At 39.6% G+C, this 13,379-nt stretch overlaps 1 non-coding gene across 1 annotated transcript; it reads left to right on the forward strand.

The window, feature by feature from the left end:
- The first annotated feature begins 8,723 nt into the window (after positions 1-8,723).
- LOC145071516 (small nucleolar RNA R71) lies at positions 8,724-8,830 on the forward strand. The gene has a single exon (XR_013690527.1). It is a non-coding gene; the product is annotated as a small nucleolar RNA R71 (small nucleolar RNA).
- Positions 8,831-13,379: the final 4,549 nt, after the last annotated feature.

The raw sequence follows: 13,379 nt of genomic DNA on the forward strand, positions 1-13,379 counted from the left end.
GATTACAAATTACTAAGTTGGTTTTTAGTTATATTAGTAATTTAGTTCTATCTTACCAATACTTAACTAATTCATGTCAAACCATGTATGTTCACACATAATTAAACACATAACTAATTATGGATGTAAATATGCTATGTAAGATTTGTTGTGTAAACGCAATTATGATCACAATTCACGTTCTCTAGCACAGCTAAACTTTATTTATTCTAATTACTAACTAAGGTGCTGTTTGTTTTTTTGAAGCCAAAAAGTCTGCAGTCTGCGGACCACATCTGCAAGCCTCTGCGGCAGAAGAGGTGGACCAAATGTCTGCAGTCTGCAATAAGAAGACTGTTTGTTTTTAACGTCTGCAGCCGTTGAAATAAATTAATTTTTCAAACTTAATTTCATGTCATAAAGATTAAAAAGGCATTTTCAGCAAAAAGAGAAAGAAAAAATAAAACGGGTGGTCTTTTTTTTTTTGGTTAAAATGAGGTCTGAAGACCTTTGAAGACAGTGGCCCATGTCTGTGCCAGGAAGACCTCGCACAGACGTTTTTTGGTCTGCGCACTTCCAAAAAACAAACACTCTGCGAGGGCATATGTCTGCGCGGCGCAGACAAAAGTGGTTGCGCAGCTCTTCACAAAAAAAAAAACAAACAGCCCCTAAGATTGGTCAATCCTAGCTCTAACAATTCAATGTTCACTAAATTATTAGGTAAACAGGTTCATGCAGTTTAATGGTCACTAAGCTACACAGAACATGCAATTAAACAATTAGATAAACAAATAATAACATGCTAGGTTATACAAATCAAACACAAGCAAATTTTTACCAACTAAGCTCAATCCATAATCATATAACTATTCATAAGTTTAAAGCTTCATCTAGCTAAACAAGAGTAGCTAGATTCAGCTGCTCATCATAGTAATTAAACTAACACAGCTAAAACTAATAAAAGACATGTTCTTACTTAACTAAAATATAAACCTTTACTTCTTTTGGTGTTGAAAACCCTCTTCCAGAACCTTTCTTTCGCTTTGAGTCATCTCCTGGAATTCTTTTTCTTCTGCCAAAAGCTTCTCTCTTCGTAATAATCAGGAGGACTTATATAATCCTTAAAAACCCGCGCCACATCGTGGCTAGGTTGCGCCACGTCATGGCTAGGTTGCGCCACGTCGTGGGCTTCAAGCAATCCGTATCCTTCAAGGAAATCCTCCGCGTCGCGATGTTTATCTTCTGGAACACCCGTGCCACGTCGTGGGCTGCATCGCCACGTCGTGAATTGAGATCTTATCATGAATTTATTATTTTCTTGTCTTCCAAGCCTCCCATGTTCCCCATTTTGTCACCTTTGGTCCCTTTCTTCGAAAATCTTTTGTATTGACTGAAAATAACAATTTAAACTCATAAGTATCATTATTTTAAACATATTATCAATTTATTAATAAAAATGTACTTAAATACTGCCTAAAAATAAGTATAAATATGGCAATATCAAAATACCCCACACTTAGGCTTTGCTTGCCCTCAAGCAAATTTAAACTTAATTCTTAATTACTAACACTACACAGAACAATCCGACTCTAGTTCAGCCATTATGCCAAAACCTCAACGCATGCATTTGTGTCTAAAATTCTCCTAAAGTACCCCCCATACTTTAAATACTAACAATCTTCATAAACACTCGCCTACTTTTTCCGAACAATGCTCATTTTATGCAACCCTCCGAATCCATCCGCAGAAAACCTCCCAACCTCAAGGTATTTTTAGTTGAGCAACCTAAGCATACATAAACTAGAATTACAATTTCTCGATACCACTATGGAGCTCTTTTGGAATTCTTCACTTTCTTGATAATTTGATCTTTGATTTCTTTGAATTCACCACCTTGTTGGTTGATTTTTGGTATCTTCAACTTTTTGGATTTCTTCAGAATTTTGATCTTTTGATCTTCACTTTATTTGCTCCAAAATTCTTCAAACTTTACTCGTAATTCTCTCTCTTTTTTTACATGTACCTCACTTTTTTTTTCACTCAAAACCTACATGCTTAAGCAGAGGCGCTCAACCTCAACCTTTATTGGTTAATGATAATAATTTTCCTGGATACATTTCAGGTTTAGGCTGCTAAAGATATTGCATCCCTCAAACCAAGCGGGGTTGTGTTTTTGTTCCATAATTTCACTAAAATAAGGGAGGCCACAAATGCACTATAACGTGTATTGGCTCAACTAAACATTTGAACTTTCATCGGATCATCCCGCATAATACTAGCAATTATAGCTCAAATTATTATTACTAGATTCAATTAATAAAAATTTGAATTTTCAAAATTTTCTAGCAATTTACTTTTTCTACCCCTACCCCACACTTATTTCATACAATGCCCTCATTGTATGTATAAAAACAAATCAAAATTAAAGAAAAAGGAGAAAAAGGAACAGACTCCCCTGGGATAGTGGCGTGAGCATCTCCAAAAGTGTGGAAAATGTGCAATTGGACTTCCAAAAATAGAAACTCGGTGTAGAACTGGTTGAATACGTAAATAAACCATGAACAGGACTCGAAACTTCAATTCGTCAAAGTGGGTATTTATAAGGAAAAATGTGGCAATGATAAACTGGATCACCTCGTGGCATATAACTGGACACGTCGTGATATGGGTTGAAACCGCGAACACCAAAATGCGGAATTACTACAAACTGCAAGAGCGCCACGACGTGGCACAAGGAGTCCACGTCGTGGAAACTGGGCATCAGCAGAAAATGACTTGTTTGCTTTATTTACTCTAGCAGCTTTGACCAATGGCTAACTGGTTTCTGACGCTTCTATGCAAATATATTTCCCAACTATAACCTCTCTCCTAATATACCCCACACTTATCTTGAATTGTGGGTTCCGACTCACGACTCTAAGCTTCCTTGACTAGACAAACACGACTCGAAAGTTAACCTTCTATGCTCCTTAGAATTCCAACGCTAATCTGAAAAATTAGAACAACCCAAAAGAAACAAAAAGTAACATCATAGTTTAATAATGTTTTACACACCAAAATCAACATACAAAAACTACTTAAAAACAAAACAAAAGGAATCAATCATCATCTTTGATGTGTGTAAAACCAACTAGTTTAATCCTACTAACTTAGACACAAAGTAAACACACGAAAGGCAGTGTACCTATCAATTAGTAATATAGTTCAAGCAAGTAGGGTATCGAACACAGGGAACGGTAAACAATTAAAATAAATGCTAATATTATCTAAATAAAACAAATAACAAAAAGGGGGTTTTCTCTAGTTTTACAAGACTAGAAACTTAATTAGAATAACCAACACACAAATTAACTAACTAGCAACTAAAACAATTAATTACCAACTAAATTCAATAATAAAGAGGACTTCTGTTTTGGTTCGACTCATTTGTTCCCATGGATGATTTTAATGTATCAGATTAATTCTTCATTGGCTACTGATTAAGATAATTAGGTTCACTTTCGGTATTCCTAATTCTTAAAAAACAAATTAACTCAAGCAATGGCCAGTTGTCTAAATTAACGGGTTTCCTAGATTATTGATTCGGGTTAAGTAAGACTCGTAGTGGTTAACTAAATTGGCCCTTCAATTAACCTCTTGTCGATGTTCATCCAACACGCTTACACATTAACTTACCTATCTTCTAGTTAATTCTAGTTTCACGTTCGTTATTCCTAGACATACAACTATGTGGTCACAATAAATCATATGAAATTAATAACTAAGAGATGTTCATACAACTTAATTACTGATTTATTAACAGAAGAATAGTTATTGTCAACACATAAGGTTCTTTAACAAGCTTTAACTAAACATAATTACCAATTAAAATTAATCCTACTCAAATAATCAATCCATGCTCACAAAATTGTCTACCCTAACAGAAGAATAAGTTTTTAACTCATGGTTGCAGTAAACATAAAATCAAAAACGAAATCAAAGTATGTAAACATGATTCAAATCAAAAAGTTACTAAGAATAAACCAAAATTGTCTTGATTCTCTTCACAATTGAATGTAGGGTTGATTCTTCAGTTCCTCACGACCTAGCAGCACTTCCAATCGTTTCTCAGTCTCCTAGGGTTTCTCTCCATGCTATGATATCGATCTGAAAGTCCCTTTATATAGATTTTCACAAAACAAAGGCTACTCGGCGAGTCCAGTGACCTACTTGGCGAGTCCGTCACTTAAAACCTGTGTACGGCAAGTCAGCGCGTCCAGAATCGCGAAAGTTCGATACAACTCGCCGAGTAATCGACCCTACTCGCCTAGTACGTTTCGAATCAACATTTTCTCAAAATATGAAAGTCGTCCGAAATTGTGTCTAATTTTCAGAACATTTTGAATCTCGTCAATCGGAGTTACGGTTCGTGAGATATGGCCAAAACACTGACAAGGGGTCAAGCTGTCTAGCAACATCCTTCTTTCTTCAAAATCCAAGATCCAAGCTTCCAATCGCTAGTTCCGCTTCCTTTTCCATCCGAGCATGTAATTGTTGCTGAAAAATGAAATTATAAACTAATTAAGCACCTTTTGTTCATTAAATGAGACAACAACAACATAAAGTATTAAGATAATGCATGGATTATATGACTAAATATGCCCATATCAATCTTGATATTGTGCTCCACTTGGCCCTGCCCCATCATTTTGCGGACGCCATAGCTCCTCCCATGTTGGAAAATAGGGATACTGTGGTGGCATAGAAGGTGGTCGGGTCACACCCAAATGTGCATAAATACCCTCAGTAAGCTGGGTATGGTAAGTGGCATGACCCCGTAGATTATCCAAATATGTTCCCACCCGACTCTGAAAAGGGTCGGTGGGCACTCCCTGCACATACTGCGAAGCAGCACACTCTCGCTCGACCTCACCTCTAGCCCGCACATTCCGACGCCTCGGCCTGGCTGGTGGTTGCTGTCCCGGCTGCACCTCCTCCTGCTCGTCATCTATCGACGGTATAACAAAACGACCCCTGATATTCACCACCGCTCGCATCACACCCAAGACTTGAATGGTCAAGTCTGTGTCCGGGAATCGAGTAAGATTCCTCACAAAGTCATGGGTCAAAATATGATATGACCTAGCCAGGCGAGTAACCAAATGCCCCCCAGTAATCGGGCTCCCAGGCCTAGAATTGGCCGCTTTCTTCCCCATAAACCTCGCCAACATATAAGGCAAATCACAGCAAACCCCCGGGGTAATAAGAGTCCATAAATAAAATAGATTCTGGATGGGGACCTTATCACCATGATGCTTGTGATTGATTGAAAACGTGATAAGGCGGTGCAAAAATCGGAAAACAGGATTCCGAATTTGTGACTCACTCGAGTCACGAGTGTTGTACTCATGGTTAGAAATGCCCCGCTAAAACTGCACATCCAAAGTACCCGGAGCAAAATCCCGCACACATCCAAGCAAGAAAGGGATAAAAAACGGAGATTGCGTCTCCACTTCCGTATAGAGCCCCATACGCCAAGCAAATTCCCGAAGATTACACTCACGATATACACCCCCCAAACGAAACACAAGTGCCCGGTTGTAGGTGACATCAAGGGTGCGTTCCTCGAAGCATACGGTAGAGAAAAACTCTACCGACAATTCCCGGTACACGGGTTCTTGAATGGCGAATAAATTCCTCCACCCATGACAAGTGAATGAAAATTGATCTCCAACATAAGTCTTCGACCAATAACGTTCCATCTCCACTACCATTCCCACTCTACCAAGCCATCCCCAATCAATAATTGAGGCTATTGCAAACTCCCTAGTGTATAACCATCCAAGCCGATTCTCGTAGGTTGTTAGCAACGGTCGGGGAATGTTTTGAGGAAACTGGTATAAGGGATGTATGCTTGCTACATCTATCGGGTTTTCCTCCTGCGGGACAGCTCGTCGTGGTCCCATTTCTGCAAACAAAAGCAAACCAAAACAGCAAACAACTAACACATTAAAACATATTAAACAGATCTGCCAGAAGTCACGACGTGGCCAGGCTATGCCACGTCGTGGGCTGCATCGCACACAGATTCTGAATCGGTCTTTTTACAAGCGATTTCTACAAAAAATAGTGGTTGGGGTTTGTTCCTATGGACATTTAAATGACATGCAATCTAAAATCAGCCACTAGATTCAACCAATTTCGTGAATCATACAAACCCTAATCATGAAAACTTGAAATTGGAAGAAATAATTACAAAATAATGAGTAAAACACATACCAAATGGATTAATTGGCAAGATCTTGCAAGGAAATTGGAAGTATAATAGGAAATTGGCTGTGAGGTTATGATGCCCGTGAGTGCGGCAGTCTCCAAGTGGGGGATGAGATTTCTCGGTGAAAGGGTTTTAAGCAATTGGCCCCCCCCCCCCTTGATTTTTAAAGGCCACGACGTGGCTGGCTATGCCCACGTCGTGGACCTTAAATCTTTTTTTTTTTTAAGAATCGCGTATTCCTTTTCGACCCACGACGTGGCTGGGCTATGCCCACGTCGTGAAAACTGCCAGATGCAAAATTTTAATGAAGTTTATCATATTAACTAATTTCTTTGCATACCATTCATTATTTAATGTTCCCTACAGTTAATTCTCTACTAATTAAAAATAATTGATGTCTTTCCTAATTAAAAAGAAAAGAAAGAAAAGAGAAAAAAATTTTAAAAAGAAAATGCAAACCAAACTCGGGTTGCCTCCTGAGAAGCGCTTCTTTTTCTTGGAGTCTTGAGCTGGACTCCGTGCCTTCTACGTTGAATCTTCGGAAGAGTCTACCACCAGGATCTTTTGTTCCTTGAACCGCCGTTTATAAGCTTGAACTCTCCTTTTATACGCCTTCTTTGAATTTTCCTTTTTAGCTTTTCCATCTTCTTCAAGCTTGCGTTTTGTGCCCTTTGTTTGTTCCTTGCACTCCATAACATTCTCCTCTTCTTTCACCACCGGCCTTGTTACTTTTGAAGTGACTTCCTCTTCATCACTTATCATTTCCTCGTCCTCTTTGCTCACCCAAGAAGGCGGGCTCTTGTAAGCTATGACTTCAATCAAATACGGAACAGATGCCCTTGGTTTTGTCCTCTTGACTTGATGAACTGCCTTTATCTCTTCTTTCATAAGCTTTTCCAGCTCTTCTGTTCATTCTCCTCATTAATTGTGAACACCTCTTCTTTATCTTCTTGAAAGTCATCTCTTATCCCGAAGACTTCTTGTTCATCCCCAACCCTCAAAGTGAGCTTGGACTCGCGGATATCAACAAGGGCACCAGCAGTGTTAAGCAATGGCCGACCAAGGATTATCGGAACATCCGGGTCTTCTTTCATGTCCAAGACTACAAAGTCTATTGGAAAAACAAATTTTCCAATTTTAACCAAAATATCCTCCACTATGCCTCGGGGTTGTGTCACCGAACGGTTCGCCATGTGAATCTTCATTTTTGTAGCCTTCATCTTCTGAATCTCCAATTTTTGGTAAAATGAAAAGGCATTAGATTAATGCTAGCCCCGGAATCGGCTAAAGCATTAACCTTCATTTTATTCCCAAACTCGCATGGAAGAGTGAGGCGTCCAGGATCCCCCATCTTTTCTGGTGTTTCTCCCAACACAGCTTTTGAAGTTTGTTCACTTAGAATCACTGTAGACTGCTTCTTTAATTGCCTTCGTGTATCTATCAAGTCTTGCAGTAATTTCTGGTTCTCGGGAGCTTTGGATAAGGACTCAACAAAGGGAGTATTAATTGGAATCCCTTTCACATGCTTCACAAACTCTAAATGTTCCTTCTTCAGTTGACTAAGTGTTGCGCGGGTGGGAAATGTCATAGGTGGATGATAAGCTGGAATAGGCTCAAAGGATTTTTGCTCAGACTTGCGCCACGTCGTGGCGAGCCTGGTTTAGCACTTTCTCCATTTTCGATCCTTGATTTCTTAGGCTGCTGCGGTTCTTCTTCCAACGCCTCCAGGAACTCAGATATTGTATCTTCTTCAGTATCGATGGCCATTACATGAGATTGGGCCTTTACTTCAGGATTCTTCGGAGACAATTTTTCATGAACTAAAGTGGCTAGTTGACCAAATTGTACTTCAAGGTTATGGATGGAGGCTTGCTGGTTCTTTATCAATGTTTGTTGTTCCATGATAGCGGAATCCGTGGCATCGTGTCTCTTTTCCGAAGCCTCCATAAACTTCATCAAAATGGTCTCTAGGTCGGGTTTCTTCTCGGCTGGTGGCTGCTCCTTTTGATATAGGCCTCGACCTGTCTGCCTATACTTCTCTTCCTTTTGCTTCTTATATTCTTCATCTGGCAACCACTCCTTCTTCGGTTTCCTCCAGTCCTCATCAAACTTATCCCCACTAGAGTAGCACACTTGAGCTTTTCTGTTCCCAAACTCATCCACGTTGCAGTCTTTGGTCAAGTGTGGACCACTGCATCGCTCGCACCCCACTCTTATGGCATGTATCGACTGGTCCATTTGTGTTATCCTGCGATCCATGTTATTCAGCATGGCCATGATAGCTGCAATTTCTTCAGTTTGGGCCCCTCCACCGCCTTTGCTTCCATCTTGCCTCGGGTTATGGTATTCGCGGGAGTGTTTCACGAATTCTTCAATTAGCTCCTTGACCTCCCTTGGATTTTTCTTTGTCAACGGTCCTTGAGAATCAAGGAGTTGTCTTGTCATCACATTGACCCCATCATAAAAGATTGACATCTCTTGTTGCACATTTAGGTCATGTTGCGGGCAATTTCTGAGTAAGCCCTTGTACCGCTCCCATGCTTCGTATAGTGACTCCCCCGGCTGTTGCTCAAAGTTGGCTATTGCCTTCTTGAGTTTGGCTATCTTGGATGGCGGGCAAAACTGGTCCAGGAATTGCTCACGCATTTGAGCCCAAGTGGTGATTGCACCCGGTGGGAGTGCTTTTAACCACTCCTTAGCAGCTCCTTTGAAAGTGATGGGAAGCATCCTAAGCAAGACTGTGTTCCTGTTGACATTTGGGACATTGAAGTATTCTGCAATGTCGTTGACTTCATCTAGATGCTTAAAAGCATCCTCATGGTCTTTCCCGAAAAATGGGATGTCCTTCAGCGTAGTCAATATGTGTCCCTTCAGCTCGAAGGTGGCAGTGGCAGGTATTGCGGGTTGGACTAAACCTGGACCCATATCTTCTCGGATCCGCTTCTTGTATGCTCCCATGGACATTTCTTCAATTGCTGCCATCTCGTTCCTTGGCTCGTTCTCGGATTCACTTGTGTGTTCTTCAAATTCTGGCTCGGTATCGTATTCGGACTCGGTTTGCACGGGTGTATGATCCAAATGCTCAAGATTGCTCTTGTGCTTCGCTGATGAACTTGACTCTCCTGTCTTCTTTCCCGACTTCCTAGAAAAGGCTGACTTCAATTCTTGCAAGGGCGTCTTTTTCTTGTGAAGTGCAGACTCGGGGTGTTCCAGTGGTGGCACCAAGTGTGTGTTTGAGCTTCTGGTCATGAACTCCTGCAACTTGCTAAACTAAAACGTAAAAATGAACTAAAATAAGAAAAACTAAATACAAACTAAAATTAAATTTTTTTTTGACTGTCCATGTCGTGGAAAGTATATGGCCACGTCGTGGATTCTGTGATTAACAGAAAATTTTTATTTTGCTGAAAAATTAACTTTTTGTGGCTTTGACTCCACAAGAAGGATCGATTAATTTAATGCAAATAAATAAGCTAAAAACTAAGCCGTTCCCCGGCAACGGCGCCAAAAACTTGATGTGCACAAAAGTACCCACTAATTTTAATATTTATAACCTAACAAACTTAACTATCTATGCACTTATAGGCAGTGTACCTAGTCAGATTACAGTATAGCTTGGGTAAGTCGGGTGTCGATCACAGGGAACGGTGTTCTAATTAATTTACTTACTATTAAATTAACCTAATTTATTTAACAAGTTTAATAAGGGGTTTTATCTGGTTTTACAAGATCAGATGAACTTAAATCAAATTCAATAAATAAAAACACACTCTTGTTTAGTTTGAATCCACTTCTCCCTTATGGCTAGCTAACAATTACAGATTACTAAGTTGGTTTTTAGTTATATTAGTAATTTAGTTCTATCTTACCAATACTTAACTAATTCATGTCAAACCATGTATGTTCACACATAATTAAACACATAACTAATTATGGATGTAAATATGCTAAGTAAGATTTGTTGTGTAAACGCAATTATGATCACAATTCACGTTCTCTAGCACAGCTAAACTTTATTTATTCTAATTACTAACTAAGATTGGTCAATCCTAGCTCTAACAATTCAATGTTCACTAAATTAAATTATTAGGTAAACAGATTCATGCAGTTTAATGGTCACTAAGCTACACAGAACATGCAATTAAGCAATTAGATAAACGAATAATAACATGCTAGGTTATACAAATCAAACACAAGCAAATTTTTACCAACTAAGCTCAATCCATAATCATATAACTATTCATAAGTTTAAAGCTTCATCTAGCTAAACAAGAGTAGCTAGATTCAACTGCTCATCATAGTAATTAAACTAACACAGCTAAAACTAATAAAAGACATGTTCTTATTTAACTAAAATATAAACCTTTACTTCTTTTGGTGTTGAAAACCCTCTAACCTTTCTTTCGCTTTGAATCGTCTCCTGGAATTCTTTTTCTTCTGCCAAAAGCTTCTCTCTTCGTAATAATCAGGAGGACTTATATAATCCTTAAAAACCCAGGCCACGTCATGGCTAGGTTGCGCCACGTCGTGGGCTTCAAGCAATCCGTATCCTTCAAGGAAATCCTCCGTGTCGCAATGTTTATCTTCTGGAACACCCGTACCACGTCGTGGGCTGCATCGCCACGTCGTGAATTGAGCTCTTATCGTGAATTTATTATTTTCTTGTCTTCCAAGCCTCCCATGTTCCCCATTTTGTCACCTTTGGTCCCTCTCTTCGAAAATCCTTTGTATTGACTGAAAATAACAATTTAAACTCATAAGTATCATTATTCTAAACATATTATCAATTTATTAATAAAAATGTACTTAAATACTGCCTAAAAATAAGTATAAATATGGCAATATCACCAGGGTTTTGTATTTGACTTTGACATGGAATTGAGTGACCCTTGTAAGGGTTATGAGTATGAAATGGTAATGTAGAAAGGATGATGTGTAGCGATTGAGGAGTCGATTTTCACAGCGAGGACAGTACAGACACTACACGACATCGAGGTGAGTTACCTTCCAGTAGAAATGGGTCTAAGGCACCAAGGCCGACCCACTAGTAGTTGATTATAGTTGAGATGGTTGTCTTTGTGATAATCGTATGCTTTGCTACTACCTGGTATGTTTATGTGTTAGCATGATATGATATATGCGATAGCGGTAGTAATAAGGGGAATAGTCCTCGGTCACCGGTCAATAGGGCCCAAGGGGTAGTTTAGTACCAACAATGCTAGACTGTATGATTATGTTGTGTTAGTATGCGATAGTAGTAGGGGATGAAATAGTCCCCGTAACCAGTTGAGATAAACCGGAGGGGTAGGTCGGACACCCCAGTATGTCTGACAGGGGTAGGTTAGGCACCCCGGTATGCCTAGCAGGGTAGGTCGGGTATCCAGATATGCCTGACAATATGTTTATAGTAGGGTATGTGGTATGATGGGGGAACTCACTAAGCTTCGTGATTATATTTTATAGCTTTGTTTTCAAGTACCTCTTCAACGAAGGGTAAGGAGCCGACACTGTAGCAGCGCATCGCACACACACCTGATTTCCGCACTATGAGGACCTTGGGATTGTACTCTAACATTATTATTATTCTGTGACATGTTTTTATGACATTTGACTTATGGGCTATGAGTTTGATATAATATTGATGTTGTTTTTCAGAAATGGTTTTAATAAATTAACTAATCGAAAACAAAATTTTTGGTCTTAAAAATTACGATGTTACAAGTTGGTATCAGATCCCTCGTTTGAGGGATTCGGACACACCTTCGAGGTGTCTGGTTTCAAATCAAGGGTTTGAAAGATTTTTCACAAGAAAAATGGTTTTCTAAAAGTTAAAGTGAAAAGGTTTTGAGAAAAAACAAGGCGTGTGATGCGTGCGATCGACCGAGATCAAGTAAGTTTTCCCCAAGATACCCATACATGTTATGTTATGTTATGAGATGATTATGAGAACTGCATGCTAGATTAGGACTAAGGATCTAGGGAGATTCCTTATGTGCCTGCAATATGTGCTTATTGAGTTGTATGCTAGAATTGATTAGTCAGTAATATGTTGGCCTGAATAGGATATGGTATGGTTACTCAATGCTTGAATACTGCTTGCTTTGTGCTTTTAGGACTTCCAGTTATCTTTATCTAACAAGTAAACAAATACGTTAAGTTACATATTGAGAGGACTAAATAATTTCAGAAGGTTAGGTCTAGCCCTATCGCGCAGCTCTTGTCTGAGTCTAAGCGTTGTATGGTAGGGCCTCTCATTCGAAGAATTATCTGGTCTTAGCGATATGTAATGGTGTTCATAAACTAGTTAGGTAAAGGAAGCAGGAATTCCTTATGCAGCTGATGGCGGAGAGTAGGTCGGAGAGTTACCTTAGGATAAGCCTAGGATGAGATTAGTGTAGAGAGCAGTAGTAGTAGAAGGGACTTGGTAAATTCAAGGCAGTCCTTGAGGAAGGTACGGATGGATGTGGAAGGTAGTATGGGCCCGTACTATTGAAAGCAGAGGATCCGTACTAGAGTCAAGGAGGGCCGACATGGAACCAAGGAACTTATAGAGAGTGTAAGACCTCTTGAGATTATGTATGACCCTAACATTTATGCATTTTGTTTCAGAATGGTGATGGTTACGCGTCACGAAGTAGGAGGATCGGGATCAGGATCAGGATTTGGATCAGGTTTGGGTTCGGGATCCGAGCCAGTGGATGAGAGACTAAGCGAGTTCATCGTGCCAGAGATCACGAGAGGTATCCTTGAGGCGGCCCCGATTATCTTTGGGTCGATCAAGGAAGGGATCATAAAGTTGATGGAGGATCGCCTCAGGGCGTTCAGGAGCGACATGGCGTGTAACATCCCAAAAATCAAGACCAAAAGTTTCTTTTAAAAATATTAATAACCCATAGCATTAAGTCATTCAAACATACAAAATGGGGCTATATGACAAATCATAGTATCTTTTCCAAAACACTTATTCATTTTATCAGAGTAAACATCCCAGGATAAACTTCTTGGTGTGTGCCATGCGATCATCCCGAGCTCTTCATTCCACTATCGGAAATACCTGAAACCAAAACTGAAACCGTAAGCACGAAGGTTAGTGAGTTCCCCAACCTACCACATACTATACATATCTACTGAGCCATACCTGCCATAC

Source organism: Lactuca serriola, chromosome 8, assembly GCF_051521515.1.
Source record: "Lactuca serriola cultivar US96UC23 chromosome 8, Lser_US96UC23_V15, whole genome shotgun sequence".
NCBI classification, from domain to species: Eukaryota; Viridiplantae; Streptophyta; class Magnoliopsida; order Asterales; family Asteraceae; genus Lactuca; species Lactuca serriola.